The sequence below is a fragment of the Alosa alosa genome, chromosome 1 (assembly GCF_017589495.1).
Source record: "Alosa alosa isolate M-15738 ecotype Scorff River chromosome 1, AALO_Geno_1.1, whole genome shotgun sequence".
Taxonomy (NCBI): Eukaryota; Metazoa; Chordata; class Actinopteri; order Clupeiformes; family Clupeidae; genus Alosa; species Alosa alosa.
In genome coordinates, this window is record NC_063189.1 from 49,382,005 (window position 1) to 49,403,035 (window position 21,031).

General features: G+C 52.0%; 1 non-coding gene and 1 pseudogene across 1 annotated transcript; both read left to right on the forward strand.

Annotated features, from left to right (window-relative positions):
* Nucleotides 1-93: 93 nt before the first annotated feature.
* LOC125308666 lies at nt 94-197 on the forward strand (annotated as a pseudogene).
* An 18,973-nt stretch (nt 198-19,170) lies between these two features.
* On the forward strand, nt 19,171-19,368 carry LOC125309079. The gene has a single exon (XR_007196071.1). It is a non-coding gene; the product is annotated as a U2 spliceosomal RNA (small nuclear RNA).
* The last annotated feature ends 1,663 nt before the right edge of the window (nt 19,369-21,031 follow it).

A 21,031-nucleotide genomic window follows, 5' to 3' on the forward strand; every position in this document is an offset into this window, starting at 1 on the left:
CTTGTTGCCACTGGGCAACGCCTTTGAGTCACCCCTCATGTCACGGTAATCGCCGCTCATGCTTCTCCGTCCGGCGTGCCCTGTGGCAGCCATCGCTGGGTTTCTTCATCTCGTACAAATCTTCACTTTTACTAAAGATTTCCGTGGAGGGGAACTGCCCCAGTTTACGGTATTTTTGGAAGCTTGCCGGGCGAGCTGCACCTGCCTGTCCAAAGTCAAGCCGCCGTGGGTGTTTTGTTTTATGCCGGCGGCGGCAGCGGGCGTCTGGCTTTTGTTGGCCCTGCCCCCCCAGAAACATGTGAGCACGGGGCGCCGCTAGAGGGGCCGGACCCCGTGCAGTTGTGGGGTATCGCTTCTCGGCCTTTTGGCTAAGATCAAGTGTAGTACTTACATAGTTGGATCTACGAGGAGCGTGATGGAGTCGGTCCCAGTGACGCGACTGCGAAACACAGTTCGGGTGGGATTAGAGTCGAATGCTGGACTCGAAGATAAGAGGAGGTTTGGACGGGACTACGTGGTGGACCGGATTCTAAAGGAGTGGCTGACGTTCACATCGGCGGAAGTCTACTGCCTACAGGATTTTCCAGGTGGAGGCTTTTTGGATATTTCTTTTTATGGTCATGGGTCCTGTGTGTTCATAGAGTCGGAGTGGGACAAGGCAAAGAAGCAAGGTGACGCTCGTTTGGCGGGATTGCGACTGGTAAGTCTCCACCTGTTGGAGTTTGTGCCGCTTATCATTCACATTTACAATCCCTATGTGGAGGAGGGGGAGATCCTGGCTTTTTTGAGCCGCTATTGCGAGTCAGTCCGTGGTGGATTTAAATTAATGGACAAACACGGCATTTGGACAGGGAGACGAAGGTTTGCTGTACGGCTGAGAAGAGATGCTGGGGTTCCCGGGGGTGTTTGCCATCCCCCGGGGTCGTTTTCCATCGGCCCGCATCGGGGGCACCTCTCCTACCCGGGTCAGCCAGAGTACTGTCGCCGATGTGGAGGACTGGGCCACACAAAGCTCACGTGCGTGGGTGGAAGGTGCAGGCTGTGCTCTGGTGAGGGGCACGGTGCTGCGTCGTGTCCGGTGCCCAAGACCTGTTCTCTGTGCGGCAGTGCCTCGCATTTGTACAGGGCCTGCCCGACGAGAGCGCGGTCGTATGCTGGGGCTGCTCGTGGAGATGGAGACTGGCAGAGAGGGGAGGAGGCGGCGGGAGTTGCGGATGGCCGGGCAGTGACTGAGAGAGGACGGGAGCAGGTGGCTGAAGTAGACGGCGTGACGGGGACAACACAAAAGGCTAACAGCGGGCGGGCAGGCAAAATGCGATGGCAGCGGGGTGCGGAGGCTCCAGTGGTGACGGTGGGGACCGGGCCGCTGACGGAGGAGCCGGAGGAGTCCCCCTGGTGGGGAGGCGGGCAGGGAGTGGCCTGGTCGAGGAGGGAGAGGAGCGATCGTCTTCGGCTGGGGAGGTGGTGCTTCCCGGTGGTGAGCGGCGGTGGTGCTTCGGCGGGTGAGCAGCTGGCTGGTGACGGGGGGACTCCCCTGCCTCTGTCTGCGGGGGTGGAGGACGCCATGGTGCTGGCGACGCCGGAGGCCTTTCCGGGCTCTGGGTCAGAGACGGAGCTGCGGGAGGGTGCTGTGGAGGCTCCTCTGCCCCGGTCTGCGGGGGTGGAGGACGCCATGGCATTGACAACGCCGGACGCCTTTCCGGGCTCAGGGTCGGACGACGAGGACTGGGCAAACTGTGTCTTCAGTGGGACTGAGGAGGAAGTACCTGCTTGGGCGTCGGGGCCGGTGAAGCGGCTCACGTCGCTGGACGGGAAGCAGAAACTGGGTCCTCCAGCTGGGGACCTGCTCGCCCAGCAGGTCATCGAGTCCACCGGGCTGGTGGTGGACCTTTCGTTGGCGAGGTCTGTGAGCGCCAGTCAGGTGGAGGACTCCCAGACTTGGCCTCTTGAGGCGAAGGTAAGCGGGCAGGACGAGGGGGTCTGGTGGTGGGCCGGTGGGATTTTGGAGATGTGGACTCTGAGACTTTGGACCTTCGGGGGAGCCCGGGGGAAGGGTCGTCTGGGGGGGGGGGAAGGGGGATAGGAGGGGGAAGGCACGGGTGGTGAGGGACCGGAGTCGGAGCCCGGGGGGTTTGACTGGGCGGGGGCTGCCTGTAAACGCGGCAGGCAGTGGGCAAATTGACTAGGTTGAGTAAGGTGAAGGGGGGGAGGCAGTGAGTGGGTTTGGTTTGGTTTGTGTTTTGCTTTTTATTTCATATGGGATTATGTTGATGGGGGGATGTCAGAATGTTGATTTTACTGTTTGTTCTCTGAATGCCAGGGGGCTGCAGAATGGGTTGCAGAGAAAGGCCTGTTTTGCCTCTCTACGTACTGTTAAGTTTGATGTTATGTTTTTACAGGAATGTCATTTATGGATACGGGGAATGTTTCTGTGTTTACCAAAGACTGGGATGGGGGAGATTCTGTGTGGGGGGTGGGTGGTGTGACTGAGGGTGGGGTGGGTATTCTGTTCAGGGGGTTACTGTGGAGTCTTCTGTATGTGTGCTGCCTGGGCGGGTGTTGTGTGTTGATTGTGTGTGGGGTGGGGTGGGGATGAGGCTAGTAAATGTTTACGGGCCTGCGAGGCGGGAGGACAGGGCGGATTTCCTGACTTCCCTGGAGCCTCTGTTGCATACGGGTAGGGGGGTGGTTTTGGGTGGGGATTTTAATATCTCTCTAGATAGAGGGAGGGCGGGGGAGGGGGCTCTTGAGCTTAATAGGATGATGGCGGCATATGGGCTGGTCGATGCCTTTAAGGCGGTGGGGGATGGTGGGCCAGGTTATACGTGGTGCAATTCCCGCGGCATGGCGTCAAGGATTGACTACCTGCTGGTTGGTGCGCAGTGGGGGTGTGCCTCCTTTTTTAGAATACCGGCGTGGCAGTCAGATCACGTTGTGATCGGGGTGGTTCTGCGGGTGGGGGGCCGGATGGCCAGCCTCAACCACGTTCTGATCCGGGATGCCATTGCCTGGGTGGAGGAGCGTGGCTTGCCCTTGGCATTGCTAGGGGTAGATCAGGAGAAGGCATTTGATAGGGTGAGCCACGCCTTCCTGTTCTCAGTGTTGGGGAGCATGGGGTTCGGGGAGAACTTTCAGGGACTGATTAGGCTCCTCTATACCGGGCCAGCAGGGTGTCCCAATGGACACCTTCCTAGGGGGTTCTCCCACGCTCCTGGGGTTTGAGGCGCCATTGGGAGAACCACGGCTGGGGTGCACCTCGGGAAAGGTGGAGGACCTGACCCGTGCTGTTGACTGATGGGGGTGGTGAGTGGGATATTCAGTCGGTACGGGGAGCTTTCCGGGGCAAGGGTGAACTACGGGAAGTCCTCGGTGTTTTATTGTGGGGCGTGGGGGGAAAGGAGGGCCCCTTTGGGGGGGTTCGGTGTCTGCACGGGGGGGATGAAGATCCTGGGGGTCCGGTTTTACCGGACGGGCAGTGCGGCGCTGAACTGGCAGGAGAAACTGCGAGACTTGGTGACCAGGCTGGCAAGGTGGAGGGGCAGGGCCCTGTCCCTCACCGGCAGGTGCCTGGTCATAAAGGCGGACGTTATGCCCGCTCTCAACTACCTCGGGTATGTCTTTCCCCCGCCGCCGAGGCAGGGGGTGGTGTTGGAGCGGGCGGTGTTCCGGTTCGTCTGGGGTGGGGGAATGGAGATGGTCCAGAGGGCGCGCATGATAGAGCCGGAGGGTAGGGGTGGACGGGGTCTCCCGAGTGCCCCCCTGAAGCTCCAGGCACTGTCATTAGCTCTGCATGCGAAGCTGGTGCTGGGACTCTTTGAGCACCCGGCTGCGCGCTTTGCGCGATTTTGGTTGGGGCTGGAGTTTAGGGCACTTTTGGCTCTCTCATCCAGGACCCCGTAGGCATGGGAGAAGCCGCCACACTACCACCGGGTGGCGGGCCTCCTCAGGAGGGAGCCCTGGTTGTTGGACGCAAAGGTGGTGGTGGACCACCGGCGGGTCTATAGGGGGCTGGTGGAGAGGAGGGTGCCGCCTCCCGCCCCGGGGCCGTATGCGCTGGGGCAGGTGAGGTGGGACATCATCCACGCCAAGTACGTGGATGGGCAGGGGAGGGACATTGGGTGGTTGGGGGCTCTGGGGCGCCTGCCGGTGCGTGAGCGTATGTACCGGTTCGGTGTGGCCCGTACACCTCTGTGCCCCATGGGTTGTGGGGAAGAGGAGACGGGGAGGCATGCCCTGTGGGCGTGCCCTGAGGCTCAGAGGGTGTGGGGCTTTGTGGGGTCGCGCCTGCAGCACTGCCTCCAGGTGTGACCGACGGAGGGCGCGGTGATGCGGGGAATGGGGGTGTGTGGGCGTGACGGTGACCAACGGAGGGTGGGGTGTGTACGGGGTAGGGACCCGGGGAGGGAGGTCGAGAGTAGTCGCCACAGGTTGATGGGGAGGTTGAGGTGGGTGGCCAGGCAGGAGGTGGCTATTCTTGGGGAGTGAGGTGGTGAGAGGGCTATGGTCTTCTTTCTTGGGGGAGAGGGTGGGGGTGGGGTGAGGGGTTGGGTTTCCTTTTTGACTTTTCTTTTTATGCTTTCATGACATGGAGCCTGGTATGTTTGGGAGGCTGGGGAGGGGTTTGATTGGGGGGATGGGGATGTAGTATGTTTTTGGGGTTGGAAAAGGGGGGGGGAGGTCTGATTGGGGGTGGGGGGGGGTTTATGTGTGTGTGGGAGCCCGAGGGGCCTTTTTATTTGACTGTTTATGCGTTTGGTTGTCGTTTTTGGTGGTGGGTTTGTACTGTATTGTCACCTGTAATGTCTTGTTTGGGGTGTAATAAAAAGTAAAAAAAAAAAATAAATAATCTGTTCTCATCAGAGACAGCGATGGTGGCGATTGAGATTTGGAAGGGGATCCCGAAGTTTGGAATTCGGTTCCTGGTGCCGGTGGAGAAGAGGGAGATGATGACACGGGAGTTCTTTGGAGAGAAGGTCGTCAAGGAGGTGTTTCGGGTGACTGACAAGGAAGTGCTGTGCCTGCAGGAAGCGGTGGATGGGACCTGTTTTGATGTGATCTTCCGGACGGCGGCGGGTATGATCGAGGTTTATCGGCGATGGTCTATTCCGTCTGGGAAAGCTGCGGTGGCGGGGATGTGTGCAGCGAAGTGGGGTGCTACCAACACTGTCGTGGTGCAGGTTTTCAATCCCCACGTGTTGCTGGAGGATGTCCGGGGCTTTCTGGAGCGGTACTGCATAGAGTTGTCGGCTGGGCAGAGGATTTTGGACTCCAATGGATTTTGGACGGGAAAGTGGAGCTTCATCGCGGGCTTTCACTCGTCTGGGGGTCGTGTGCTGCGGCCTCCCTACGCGTTTGCTCTGGGACCTGACCGTGGGAGAGTGTTTATACCGGACTTGCCAAGTGAGTGCTGGGGTTGTGGGGGTGTTGGGCATTTGCGTGGGCAATGTAATGTAAAGTCATGTTTGCGCTGTGGGGCAGTGAAGCGCTCTCTAGTGGATGGGAGTGCAACGGCAGGTCCTGTGTGCCGGCAGAAGGTGGAAACGACTGTGGCTGTTCCGGAGGGGGCTCCGCCCCCGGTGGTCGGAGGTGGAAGTGCACAGGGGCCGGGAAGGGAGGAGAGGCCGCCCCCTGCTGTTCAGGTGGGGGTTTGGGATGTGGAGAGCGTGAAGCGGACGATGGGTTTGGGTTGATGTGTTTTGTGGGATGGGGTTGTGTTTCTGTGTTTGTGGGTGTGTTGTTTTGATGTATGGGGTGGATTAACCCTTTCGTGCCCGTGCCGAACATTCCATTTTTGGCGCTGGATGACCTCCTTACACAAAAAACCTTATTTCTTGAGTATAATACATACCATCAATGGGATATACATACCATTGTAATCAGAAGGGTCAGTTCTATCAAATGATGTAAAATACATATGGTAATGTTGATATAGTAATGAACAGTCTTTGAAAATCCTCTCCAAATGTATACCGAAATTCGTTAAAATTGAATTTCATTCGCATAAAAATGAATTTTCATCATATTTCTATACGAGATAGAGACAAATATAGAGTGTATGACATGTTCAGCAAGTTGTGGGCTATTTAACAAAAAAGACTGAATTGGAATATCATTAACCTTTCAAAAGTTATGATAAATTAAGTGATAAGTGTAAAAATGCAGGTATGACATTTAGAATGTTGACAGAATTCCCATTCTCTTTCTCACCAAAAACATAGAAGTATGCATAAAAACTAATAATGAAGTCAGACACAATGGTTTAGATTTATTTGGTCCATAAGAATAAACCATTTATTTGTATATAAGCAAATGCTAGTCAACAATAATGATATATAAAAGAAAAACATGTACCTTACCAGTAATACAGGAAGTAAGTATACTGTATATTTATTGAAGATCAATTCTGAAGAGACATAGAATACATTTGATTCAACAGATACAACTTCCTTATATAAATTAGTGTAATATGAAAATGATATACATCTATACAATGTATTATTTATGAAAAGCTAGGAATACAATCAACTTCAACATCACTCAAAAATCAATGTGTTCTAAACATTTGAAAGTGGATTACATAGAACAAGCCTGTTGAGAATAAACACATACACACATATAAACACAAACTCACACACACACACACACACACACACACACACACACACACACACACACACACACACACAAAGAGGAGGATGGGGAAAGGTGGGGTGGGGAACCTGAAGGTTAAACACAGAGGACCTATGACTCATAATCTAAACGCATCCCCTTCTGTAGAATGCCAAATCTGACAGCAATTTTTTTACCAAAAAAGCAGTCACCTACCGCTAAACTCCAGGCCATACAAGCTACTTTAAGCGTTATTATGTATTGTTTTATAACAAAGCCAACAATTTTTCTTTGGCTCCTGCTGTGCAGGAATATGTACTTGATGAAAAGACGACAGATTAGAAGTTGGAGCAGCTGAAGGTGAGGCTGAAATTTTGACGGAAATGCCTGCCAGCTGTTGTGAAGTCTTTCTGGCTGTAGCTACCAAACCTAGGTTCAACACCAGATTCTGCATTGCCAAACTTGAAATAATAAGAAACTACTGAAACAGCAATGTCAATGGAGAAAAAGTGTACACAATATGTATTTCTCATTTGGTCAACGCCCCTGATCCCTTCAGAGACTTGGTTCCCCAGTAGCAATGGATATTAGGGAGGGAAGTGAAGTCCCATGCCAATGATCAATCCCAGAAAACTGTGAAACTCTTCTGGGGTCTCTTCGATCCCATGCCCTGCACTGTGTGTTTGCATACAACGCCTACTAAGCACAACCTCCAACCCGTTCGGTTGGTAAAACCACATATGCCTGGGACAACAACATAAAAATCAACATAACAAGTCTATTTCACAGTGTTTAGTGGCAGTCTACACCACCCTACATGCGCCACCTAAATCTATACCTTCTTCCTCCATCCTCACATGGTCTTCAACATTGTGAGCGCTAAGCTCATCAGCAGTCAGCCACCTCTTCAGGCCTGCAAGGAGGTCTGTGTAGGTCTTGTCATCCTCCATCTGAAACAACAGTAAAATCATACAAATGTAATACATTTATTAATTAAAAAAATAAAATCACAAAACTACAGATGTGTGCGTGTGTGCACATACATACACAAGAAGAGGTAGCCTAAACTATTGAATCATTTTGAGTAACTCAAAATATTTAGAAGTATGAAAAGTCATTTTATTACACATGGGTTTAGCTACCTAAATCTGATTGCCTGGCTGGCATTAAGATAAAGACAGATTACATTTCACCTAGTAACTAACTGCTTAAATGCAATAATGACATTTCTGACATAATATGTGATTTCACATCATGTTTTCTATAAAACTACATATTGAGAAGAGTAGAATGTCAAGTCATGCCATCTTAGAAAATGTTGAGACAAGCACGTCTGATGTTTGTCATTTAGAAGCAAGGTAAAACAGTTCACTACAAACTGCCTAGCGAGGTAACAACCCGATGAAAGGCAATACGTTAATTAGCACTACATTTTTCTGACAGAATCCGTGATTTCACATCTTGTTTTCTACAACTACATATTGAGAGGAGTAAAAATATCGCTCAACTTATTTCATGTAAGAGAACGCAACTTAGAAACGCGGCGCCCATTGATTTATTCAGCTTTGGTATGCTATACTGACTGGCCAATATAATGCTTACCTAACAAGCACATTGGTACTAGAAAACAAACTTACAGGTTATATACTAACAGGTTTTTAAATGAAATTGTCAAATGAAAATAACTGATATAAAAAGCAAACGAGAATACTGCAAGCAGTTCAGAGTAATGCAGCTAGCTAAAGTTACATGACGATGCACTTAGCCCCCGCTATGCCATAATGTTGACGCTGATGAGAAAGCATATTACTGTCAAATAACATGATTTTATGACTACAAATTAAGATTAACCATAACTAGAAACGATGTAAAATATATATTACCTCAGTTTATCCAGCTGTGTGGTTTCCAGTCGAGGTAAACTCCAACGAAGTGCAGGTGGCATCTGGCGGTCCATGTTAAAATGTACGACTGAAGTGAAAAGTTTTTCTCACGACTCATCTTCAAGTATCCAAAACATTTCGCGCCATAAACCCCTTAACCAATCATATCAAATTGAAGCTTATGTTGTCAGCATTACGGGGAAGATTTCAGAAATAAAATCAGTCATTGGACAGCTGAGATATTAGATGATTGGTCATCGTTAAAATTTTAACGAAATTAGAACGGTCGGGCTTGTAAACAGTGTGTTGTGGGTGGGCAAGGTTTTTGTATGTGTGTGTGTCCATCACTGTGTTTGGCCGGGCCTGTGTGCCTGGGCTTGTGATCTCATGTTCTGTTTGCCTGTGGTTGCAGCCTCTAGCCTAGCTTAACTTAACTTCTTTCTGTATCTTTTGTGTGTTGTGTGTATCTCCTGTGTGTTGTATTTTCAAGGCTGCTTCGCTCTGTTTATATTCAATAAAAAAAATATCTGTTCTTATCAGCCGACATGGTGGAGGCACCACCAGCCTAAACCTAAACTAAAACCACTAAAACTATAAATACTTAAAACAATAAATAAATTAACTAAAAAAACTAAGCTAACAGGCTAGGCTAAAACAAGCTAAAAACCACACAATAAAAAGGAGCTAAACAGCACTTACCTGGGCCTGATATTAAAAGAAACTCCAAGGAAAAGGCAGCTGCTTAGACCTGTAAAAGAGAAAAGACAAAAAACACAAAACAGCACAAAAAACAAAACGAAAAAAACAGTAATATTAAGACAAAAAACACACAAACCAATATAAAACTCCCGGATGAGAGTGTCCAGACCACCAAAAGGTAAGGACCGCCTACCTCTCACCGCGAGTCGACCACTGTCTTAGCCAAAAGGCCGAGACCACCATGTCAGCTGCTCGTGCTGGCATGAGGAGGCACCACAGCGTACGTTTTAATTTTGTTACAAAAAATGGAAAGCTTATGGAGATGTCCAGATTGGACTTTTCAAGGAAGTGTGTCCAACAAATGCTTGGTTTTAATGCAACGGAACTGAATTGTTTGGTGACTCAAGGGAACAAAGGGTTCGATGTTAGCTTTTGCTCGGCTTCACTGCTTAATAGTTTTTGGCAACGGTTTGTGACTTGTAAAGACCAGCTCTCCATGTTTGAAGTTGAGAAACTTTCGGACAATTCACAGAAAGTGGTGATTGTTAGAATGTTCAATGAAACTGTGACTGGAGAAGACATTAGCACATGGCTGGCTAGATTTTGCGCAGTTCGTAGCCCACCAGTTAAGGTTTTGGACGAGGACGGCATTTGGAACTGCTCGTGGAGAGTTCAATTAAACAATGGGAAGACCCGAGCAGTTACCTAGGCCTCCGTCAGATTCCGTCTATGATTGTGTTGGGAGAGAACCGGGGCTACATCCACTACCAAGGGATGCCTAAGCTGTGTCGCAAATGCGGCCAGAAGTGGTCCCTGAAGTTTTGGAGGGAAACCTCCAGCCAGCTTCAGGGACTAGCCGGGCGGCTACGAGCAAAGCTAACACCCAGGCAGAGTCAGAGCAAGGATTGGAGGCCACACCCTCCCAGCTGGGAAAGGAGATGGAGCAGGCGGAGGAGGAGCCTGAAGGAGAGAAGGACGCCCCACCTCCCGAAACCATTGAGGAGGTGAGTGTGGCCTCTGAGGGGGCTGAAGCACCTGCTTCACTCCCCAATGCACAGCATAAGAGACCTTTGGAATTTTCTCTGTCAGAAATGACAGAAGAAAAACCGGGTGATACTGTCTTCAGATAGTTCCTCTTCGGAAGATCTGAATCGACTGTGGCCCGGTGAACACGAAGTGTCTTTTATGCGCATGGCGCTCAGAGCATCCACGCCAAGGGCAACGCAAGAGGTTTTCTCTGCCGAGCCCGACGCTGTGTTTTAACTCTGTCGTGTTCATTTTTATCATATTGCTCATGAGTCTCACAATCTCAACAATCAATGTAAGAAGTGTGAAGACTCTAGTGAGAGCTCAGAGCATTTTATCCCTGTTGAGCACTCTGAATGCAGATATATTTCTGCTGCAAGAGTGCTCCTTGCCTTTTTTAAAAAACTACAGCAAGTGGGAACAGATGTGGACCCCGGGACCCTCCATATGGAGCGGATCCAATTTTAACAAAGCCGACCGGGTCGCCATTTTAATAAAAAATCCACACGTTCTAGTGAAGGGCAGCACGGTGGTGAGACACGGACGGGCCCTTTTAACCCACTTGACCGTTTTAGACAGGGATTGTAATGTTCTAAATGTTTATGGTTTTAATGATAAACACGACCGACACAACCTTTTAATAGAACTGCAGCCCCACATGCTAGGGAGGGCTCCCCTAGTGGTCGGAGGGGATTTTAACTGTGTTTTAAGCAGACAAGACAGAAAGAAGGTAGGGGAGGATTTTAAATTAGACAAAACATCCGTGGTTTTAAACAATATAATTAAAGATTTTAACTTAGTCGACTGTTACAGAAAAGTGCATCCACGGGAGGAGGGCTTCACCTGGCACAGTGGTGACGGCACCCGAGCCTCCCGTATCGACTATGTTTTAACAAGAGATTGCCCGCCCACGGATGCTACATTGACCCCCCTCTTCTTTTCAGATCACTGCATGCTCTCCTGCACCCTTTCACTCCCCACAGGTGTGACTGTAGGTGGAGGGCTGTGGAGGCTGAACTGAGAATACAGGGAGCAGTTCAGTCTCTGGCAGACCCTCCAAGACTTTTACGATACACGTGCACAATGGTGGGAGATGGTGAAGGGTAAGTCCAAGACTTTTTTTAAGACTAAAGGTAGAGACAAAAGAGAGAGAGAGAGGAGGTGCATATTGGGGCTGCAAAAGAGACTACAGAGGTATTTTAACCTTTTAAACATGGGTTTTGATTTTAATGAAGAAATCAAAAAGGTAAGAAAAGAAATGTCAGTTTTAACCGAATTTAAAAGTAAAGGAACAATTTTAAGAAGCAAAGAAAGAGAAAAAGAAGGAGAAAAATGCACCAGGTACTTTAAGAAAATAATATCAAGAGGGGGTGGGATAATGAAGCTAAAAAATGATGGGAGGGAAGAAAATTGCACAGAGGGAATTTTAGAAATGATACAACTGTTTTACCAAGACCTGTACGCAGAGAAAGAGGTGCATGAGGAGGTGATGGAGGAAGTTTTGGAGTTTTTAAATAAAACTCTTATTTAAGAGTCAACAGGTTTTAACAGAGGATTTTACATTGGTTGAGCTTTTAAAATGTCTTAAAAGGTTTTAAAACAGAAAAATTCCCGGGAGAGGATGGGCTCCCCGTGGAATTTTATGTTACCTTTTATGACATTTTAGCTAACGACATGCTGACTGTTTTTAAAGAATTTGACGAACTTGACAGACTTCCAGACAGCTTTAGATCAGGGATAGTTTCTTTACTACATAAAAAAGGCGACAGGACTGACCTTGGAGACCTATAACGCTTTTAAACTGTGATTGTAAACTTTTTAGCAGACTTTTAGCATTAAGCATGTCGACTGTTTTAGAGGACGTGATCCACCCGGATCAAGTCTTTGCCGTCCCTGGAAGAAGGATCACGGACAGCCTAGTGCTGGTCTGAGACGCCATCTGTTTAGCGAGAGACAGAAAAATTAGGCTTTTAGTGCTAAATTTAGATTTTGAGAAAGCTTTTGATCGGGTCTCGCACCAGTACCTTTTAAAAGGTACTGCAAAAAATGGGTTTTCCAGGGAGGTTTTTAAAGTGGGTGGGATTGCTGTATAAAGACATCAACAGCAAAATTCGAGTTAACGGGCACCTAACCAATGCTATAAATGTTCGCTCTGGCGTCCGCCAGGGGTGTCCGTTATCCCCACTCCTGTTCGTTGCGTGCATCGAGCCGCTGGCACAGATATTGAGAAAGGACAAATGGATCAAAGGACTGGACTTGCCAGGTGGACTGACTGCGACCTGCGCGACTTTACATGGACGACGGACCCTTTTTTTATTAAATGACGTTTTATCGCCCAAAGAGCACCTCGACTTGACTGACTGGTACGGAAGGGCCTCGGGCGCCAAGCTCAACAGGGGCAAGTCCGAGGCCCAGCTCTTTGGGCCGTGGGGTGACGTAAGACCAGATCTGGCAGTAGATTTTAAACAGACGGACATAAGGATTTTAGAAATAAAATTTGACAATGAGGGTGGTGGACGGGGCAACTGGACTGACGCGTTAGGGAGAGTCAGACAACGACTGGGGTTCTGGAGACTGAGACCGTTGACTTTTGAAAGTAAGGTTTTAATTTTTAAAGCAGTGATCTTACCTTTGCTTTTATTACTGTGTTCTGTTTTTAGTCCCCCCAGGAGCTTTCTTTTAGGTGTGGAGAGAGCGGTGTTTTATTTCATGTGGGGGTCCAAGTGGGAAAGACTAAGGAGGGAGGTCCTGAAGAAAAGACCTGAGAACGGAGGAAAGGGCCTCCCAGACCCCCACCTGTTTTTAGGAGGCGCCGCACGTCGCCATTCGGCCACACGGCTGCTGGCTCCCGCCGACGCACCCCCACTACCACAATCACGGGACGGAGCAGCGGGCGGAGGGGAGGACCTCCACTGGCGATCCGGCTTTGCCTCGCTTCTTTGGAGAGCGGGGTGGAGCCCCTTGATAGTGGCTCACCCCGGTCCTGCACGACAGAGACTTTTAATGGACTTTTATTGCATTTTATCACATTTGGAACTCTTTTAAAAGCGTGGACTTTTAACATCCTTTTTACACAAACATGGACTTTGCACACACAGACACAGTTTTAAAACAAAAATGTATTTTATAGACACATGACTATTTTAGAAAAAATGTGCTGTGAAAAAATTTTGAAAATGTAAAATGTGAAAGGAAAATGCAAAGTGCCTATGAAAAAGTGAAATGTGAAGAAAATGAAAACCATGTGATGTGGTGATAATGTGATGAATTTATGAAAGAAATGTCAAAATGTACCAAAAAGAAAGTCTATGAAATGTAAAAACCAAAACCAAAATGTAATGCAATAATATGTCTTGGTGACAATAAAAGTTTTCCAAAGGAAATCTGTGGCGATGGCGGAACGGTGGGTGGCGGTTCCGAGGTTTGCATTGCGGTTCCTGGTGCATAACGAGAGGACGAAGGAACTTACCCGGGATGTCTTTGGAGCGGCGATTGTGAAGGGGCTGCTGCGGGTGTCGGATGCGGAGGTGCTGTGCTTACAGGACGCCTTGGACGGTACGGCCTTTGATATCACCTTCCGGTCGTTGGTGGGGATGGAGGAGGCTTATCGGCGGTGGACGGCATCTCGGGAGAGTGTGGAGGCGGCTGGATTGACGGTGTTACCGTGGGGTGAGGCTTCCACTGTCGTGGTGCAGGTTTTTAACCCCCACGTGCTGCGGGAGGACGTCGCGGGTTTCCGGAGTCGTTATTGTCGGAAGGTGGTGGAAGGGCGGCGGATTCTGGACTCCAACGGATTTTGGACGGGGAAGTGGAGCTTCGTTGTGTGCTTTCGGCAGACGGCTGAGGGTCGCCATCTGCAGCCTCCCTACGCATTCTTGCTGGGGCCTGACCGGGGGAGGATCTTTATCCCGGATTTGCCAAGCGAGTGCTGGTCTTGTGGGGGTGTGGGGCATCTGCGGGGTCAGTGTTCCGTTGAAGTCTTGTCTGCGCTGTGGGGCTGTGGGGCATTTTGTAAGGGACTGTCCGAAGTCGAGGGCTTGTGATTTGTGTGGGGGGTCTGATCACTTGTTTTTGGAGTGTCCTAAGCGGAGGAGCTATGCGGGTGTGGTGGCTGGGCAGTCTGGTGGAGGACGGGGCTCTGGCGCTGTGGGGGCCCCTGTTCTCGGTACGGAGGCTCCCGCGGTGCCGGATGCGGTGAAGCAGCTCCCCCGTAACCATGTGAGCGCGGGGGGTGTCGCTAGAGGGGCCGCCGGACCCCGTGCAGTTGTGGGGTATCGCTTCTCGGCCTTTTGACTAAGATCAAGTAAATTGGATCATGAGAAGAGAGACGGATCAAGACTCGTCGGCCCGTTGGGGTTCAGTTCGGGTGGAGTTGGCGGAGGATGCTTCGGTGGAAGTGAGGAGTCGTTTTTCTGGGTGGTACGTGGCAGTTTTGCATGCTGCCGACTTGCCATCAGTTCATGAAGGCGTGGGCGGAGAAGGCGGAGGACGAGAGGATTAAGGGGCTCCAGGTGCGGCCACTTTTCGCACAGGATCGTTTGCCGCTAATTGTACACATGTACAATCCCTGGGTGGCTGATCAGGATGTGGAGGTTTTCCTGCAGCGCTATTGTTCAGAGGTCGTTGGAGGGACTCGCCCAAAGACGTTTGGAATGTGGAACGGCAAGCGGCGCTACTTGGTGAAGCTACGGATGGTGCCTGGGAGCCTTGGTGAGTTGATGCACCCTCCGGGTTCCTTTTCTTTGTTTTTTTTTAACTTACCCTGGGCAGCCTGAGTACTGTAGACGGTGTGGGGCACGGGGGCATGCCAAACAGCAGTGTCCGGGTTTGCGTTGCCGTTTCTGTGGCAAGAATGGACACCAGGCGGCTGATTGTCGGGAGCCCAAGCTCTGCTCGCTCTGTGGCTCTGCTTCTCACCTGTTTCGGGACTGTTCGGCGCGGCGGCGCACGTATGCGGAGACAGTTGGTCGGCAGGCTGGTGAGGAAGAATGAGAGGTGGCCGAGAGGCGCAAACAAGGAGAGGCTGGAGGGAGGGAAGGGCCAGAAGCTAGCGACTCGTTGCTAGCTGAGGCGGCCATTGCAGTCTCCCGGGAACAAAGGGGGCCGCATGGCCGTGAGGCTGAGGGGGGGCTCCCCCTGGTGGCGGATCACGATGGAGAGGTGAGGTCTTCGGGGACGTCGCCGCCTGGTGGTCTGGAGGGCGGAGAGGAGGTCGGTGAGGTTGTGGAGTGGAGTTCCTTCCCGATGTCTGAGGTGGAGCGGATGGCGCTGGAACCTGAGGTGCCGCAGAGGGGGGAGAAGCGGCATGCAGAGTCGGGGAGTGATCGAGGAGGCACGGCGAAGCTCCAGGTGCTCGGGAAGGCGGTGGAAGGGAATGGAGGGACGTTGTTGGAGCGGAAGATTCAGGAGGCGATGGGGGCCATTTCGTCACTGGTCCTCTTCGACTCGTCTGGGGATGGGTCCTCGATGGCTGAGTCGGGCGACGAGGACTCGGAGGCGGGGTTGGAGACCGTGTCCAGCGATAGCGGCCCGTCAGCGCTGGAAAGTCCGAGTTCGGATGTGGTGCGGCAGGCTACTGGGGCGGTTCGGACCATGTCCCGCCCGCCGGAGGCAGCTGCCGCTGGGACTACTGTTGGACAGGACAGAGGTCGGCCAGGTGATGGACGGGACGGCGAGCCGTTAGTTTTTTGTTGATATGAACTTTTATGTACTAGATTGGACTTTGGCTGTGGGGTGTTGTGTTAGTTATTGGTATCTGCTGTGTGTTTGGGGAGGGGGTTTGCTTTCTTTTTTCTGGGTTTTGCTGTGGGGGGGTTGACAGTGACAACTGTGAATGTGCGGGGTTTGGGGGATGGCTTGAAGAGGAGGGCTGTGTTTTCCTTTTTTAGGTCTATTCCTGCTGATGTTTTCTTTTTGCAGGAATGCCATTTGAGGGATGGGGGGGATATTTCCAGGTTTGCTGGGGATTGGAGGGAGGGGGATTCTGCATGGGGAGTGGGGTCTGTGAGGGAGGATGGGGTGGGAATTTGTTCAGGCACTCCGTGACTGTGGAGTCCAATGTGTGTGTAGTACCGGGGAGGGTATTGTCTGTTGATGGGTTGTGGAGGGGAGTGCGGGTGAGGTGGGTGAATGTGTATGCACCTAGTGTCCGGGGAAGGAGGTTGGGGTTTTTTGAGGAATTAGCTCCTCTCTTGATGACCACTAGGGTAGTCATTTTTGGGGGGGATTTGAACGTGTTTGTGGATGCGAGGGGTGCGGGGTCGGGTGAGCTGGGGAAGCTCTGAGGGGATTTTGGGTTGAGGGATGCGTTTGTTCAGGTGGGGGTGGTCCGGGGTATACCTGGGCAAACTCCAGAGGGGCCTGGTCTCGTATTGACCATCTTTTTATTTCGCGGGGGGTGTCATTGTCGGGGTGGTTTTCGGGTCCTATGTGGGGCTCTGACCATTGTATGGTGAGGGTCCAGGTGGAGTTGGGAGGTGTGGGATGGGGGAGGCCCAGATGGCGGCTCCAGAACACCCTTCTGGAGGATTTGGAGTTTTGTGACCGCTTTAGGTGGTTCTATAGTGGGTGGAGGCTCTTGCGGCCTTTGTATCCTGACTGGGGCAGTTGGTGGGAGAGTGTGAAGGTGAGGACTGGGAAATTTTGCAGAGAGTGGGTGAAGGAGCTGAATGGGAGTAGGAGGGCGGAGGTGGCTGGGATGGCGGGTGAGCTGCAGGATTTGTGGGGGTAGGTTATGAGGGGGGGGAAGTGGCCCCTGCGCAAGCGCATGGTCAGTTAGAGGTGCTGAAGGCAGGGCTTAGGGGCTTTTATGTGGAGGCAGGCGGGTTTGGAGGCCCGGGAGGGCGGTGAGAAGCCGTCGAGGTATTTTTTTCAGCGGTTGAAGTCGAGGCAGAGGAGGGTGGACATGGTGGGGCTCCAAGGTGCGGATGGGTTGCAGGAGTCCACAGAGGCCATGTTGGGGATTGCGGCATCATGGTATGATGAGCTGTTTGGGGAAAGGGTGGGGGATCAGGGTTTGATTGATTTTTTTCTTAGGGGACTGGGGGAGCGTCTGGCTCCGGAGTTGCGGGAGCCTTTGGAGGCCCCTCTGACTCTTGACGAGTTGAGGGCTGCTTTGGGGTCCATGAAAAAGGAGAGGTCACCAGGGCTGGATGGGCTCACGCAGAATTTATGTTAAATTTTGGCCTGAGGGAGGAAGTGTTGTTGGAGAGCTTTGTAGTTCTAACTAAGGGGTGATGGGACCTGCAGCCCATCACTCTCTTGGCGGTGGGTACAAGATGATGGAGGGGCTATCCGGTTGAGGGGTGCGGGGCCTTGACCCTGACCCTTGGTGAGGGGCGGCTCAGCTGGCATGAGCAGAGGGGTGCCTGGGAGGTCCTGAACCTTGACCAGGAAAAGGCCTTCAATCGGGTCAGCCATGCGTTCATGTTCCAGGTGTTAGAGAGGATGGGGTTCGGTCCGGGCTTTCGGGCCTGGATTGGCTTGGCATACAGGAATGTGGTGAGCCATGTGGTGATAAGGGGGCTACAGTCGAGGGCGGGGTACAGAGGGGGGGGGGGGGGTTCATCTCCCAGGCGGTGGTGATAAGGGGGCTACAGTCGAGGGCGGGGGTACAGAGGGGGGTTCATCTCCCAGGCGTTAGTTGGAATTGGGAGAGGAAATTAGACAAGGTTGTGGGGAAGATGGTGGGGTGGGGGTCAAGGGGGCTCTCCTTGTCGGGGAGGGTCTTGGCGGTCAAAACGGATGTGCTGCCAACCCCGAATTATTTATCGTATGTGCTCCCGCTACCGTTCTACACGGGGCGGAGAGGGCGGTATTTAGGTTTGTGTGGGCGGGTCGGAGGGAGCTGGTGGCGAGGAGGGACATGTTCAAGAGGGTGGATTTGGGAGGCAGGGGGGTGCCGTGTGTCCCTCAGCAGGTCATGTCATTCTTCATGGCCTTCCAGTGCGCTTTGGCGTTAGGGTCGGTGAGCCACAAGGCAGTGGTGTTCGCAAAATTTTGGTTCCGTTTTCCTTTGCGTAGCCTTGTGCCGATGGAGAGGGGCGTGCCGACTTTGTGAGGGATAACCGGTGGTGTTTGGAGGACGAGGTGGCTCTCAAGCACAGAGAGTTGTACAGTGGAGTCATGGCTAGGATGTACGGTACAGAGGAGAGGCAGGCGGGGATGGTCCATGTTGTGGACTGGGGCCTCCTGCAGCCCTCTGAGTTGACGGGGAGGGGGCGGGATTTGAATTGGCTGGGGGCTATGGGGCGCCTTCCTGTGAGGGAAAGGTTGCATCGGTTGGGAGCAGGGGGGACCCCTTGGTGCCCATTGGGGTGCGGTGAGGAGGAGACGGGGCCGGACGCCTTCTGGCATTGCCGAGGGGCGGCAGGGGTGTGGGAGAGGGTTGAGGGGTTCTTGGGCTGGGGTGGTTTTGACGCGGGATTTAGTTATTTTGGGTGTGGGTTTGGGTGGCTTGGGGAGGGCAAAAAGGTTGGCTGTCTGGACTTACAGTGGTGAAATTGGCAATTTGGGAGTGGAGGGAGGCTAGTCTGCGAAAGCAGCTGCCTAGGGTGGATCCTGAGAGGGTTTTTTGTATGGCATTGGTGGGCATTTGGCGGGAGGTGAGGTGGTGGTTCAGAAGGGTGGGGGAGGAGGAAGCAGCAAGGGTTTGGGGGGGCTTGACAAGGGTGGGAGTTGGATGAGGGTGGTTGGGAGGCGGGGCTTGGGAAGGGTCATGGGTTTGGGGCTATGTGGGTGCTTGCCATGTTGGTGGTGGTTGTGGACAGATGGTCTGAATCTGTATTTGTTTATATTTTGTATTTTGGTTTTGTTTTCATTTTTTGGTTGTGTTTTGGTGTTGATTTTATGTGGACTATGGACAATACCACGGACCAAAAAAAAAAAAAAAAAAAAAAAACAGGGGCGGGTTCTCTGTGTATGTATCGTTTTGACTGATGTCTTGTTGGTGTTGATGTCTTTATTTGTTTGATTGTTCTGTATAAACTTGAGGAAAAAAAAAAAAAACGTATCAGTTTAATATCTGATACGTCCTCTACCCGAGGACCATATATTAATCTGATTTTTGGAACAGGGAGACGGAAGAGGGGCTTGTTCCGTCGCTCCCGAGATCGATTCGTATTGCAGTGACTCCGGGAACGGTGCACATCCCTTTGACTGTGGAAGAAAAGAACCAACCCAGTGGAACTGACTGACTGACTGACTGAGATGAAATCCTCCTTAGCAGAGCAGACACAGCAGGAGTCCTTGCCAGGTGTTTTGGCCAACCGCGCCACCTCCCTTTTCGGCCCTTTTTGGGTTTTCCCACCCTTTACTTTTTTTTTTTTTTTAATTTAAAGGGGATGTTGATACTGCGCCGCCTTGTCACTGGGCAACGCCTTGGAGTCACCCTCATGTCCACGACCGGCGCCGTTCATGCTCTCCATCCAGCGTGCCCTGTGGCAGCCATCGCTCGGGTTTCTCTTAATCTAGTACAAATCTTTCGAGTATGGAAAAGGAGAGAGCGACTGTGTCGGCCTTTAAGGTGCGACTTAAGAATACCGTGAGGATCGAGCTCAGAAAGGATGCAACGACGGTAGTTAGGGACAGGTTTCGCCAGTTCTTCATCACCTCGGTGATCCTTCGTGAGACGTTTGGCCTGAGTCCTGAGGTGGTTTTCTGCGTACAGCCGGTGGTGAGCCAAGGTTTTTTTTTTTTATCCTTTTTGACCTGCGGAAGTGTCGGAGTTTTCAGGAGGAGTGGAGGGCGAAGGAGGACCTGCCGGCGCTCCAGGGGTTGCGGCTGGTGCCCCTGTTTCAACAGGAGTTCGTACCGCTGACGATCCACCTGTACAACCCTTTTGTCCCGGACGAGGACGTCGAGGCGTTCTTGATGACCCAGGTAGAGGAGGTGAAGGGCGGGACCAAGATAAGTGACCAGTTCGGCTTCTGGCTCGGGAAGAGGCGGTACGCAGTCCGGCAGTGGAAGGCAGCCCTCATGGTGACTCATGATGCTGATGTGGGCTTGTGTGTTAATGTGGATGGAGGGGCTGTGGACTTTTTGGGGTTGTGTTGGGTTGGGTATTGTGTGTGGGGGAGGGGGGGGGTGTGTTTTTGTATGATGGCATGTCTTCGGGTGGAGTCCCTGAACGTTCGGGGAATGCGGATGCCACCTGCGGAGGGCGGCGGTTTTCTCGGCTGCCGGGGACAGGGGATTCAATGTCATGTTTATGCAAGAGTGCCATGTGGGGGGTCCGGGGGATGTTAAGATGTTTAAAGCGGGGTGGACATGGGGTCCTTCTGTGTGGGGGGGGAATGTGCACGCAGATGGGGTGGGTATTTTGTTTAGAGGGTGGGATTTTTTTTTGGACTCTGTGTGGGAGCCTGTGCCGGGGAGGGTGTTGGTGGTGGATGCAAGGTGGAGGGGGGCCGCGCTGCGGCTCATTAACGTGTACGCACCAAGTGCTGTGGGGGAGCTGCGGGGTTTCCTCCAGAAGGTGGCCCCGCTCCTTTACACGGGGAGGGTGGTGGTTCTGGGGGGGGATTTTAATGTGTCCCTAGAGAGGGCACCGGGGGGGGATTTGGGTTCTATGCTACAGGATTTCTTGTTACAGGACTGTTTTAGGGCGGCCAGGGATTGGTTGGCAGGGGTGACCTGGAGTAACTCGAGGGGGGACGAGTCACGCCAGGACTATATCTTTGTCCCCAAGGTGCTGGGGGTCCGGGACTTCCGGGTTGAGCCGGTCTGGCTGTCTGATCGTTGCGTGGTGGGGGTGAAGGTGGTGCTGCCGGGGGTGGGGAGGGGGCGCGGCCGGGGCCTGGCGGTTTAACGTTGGG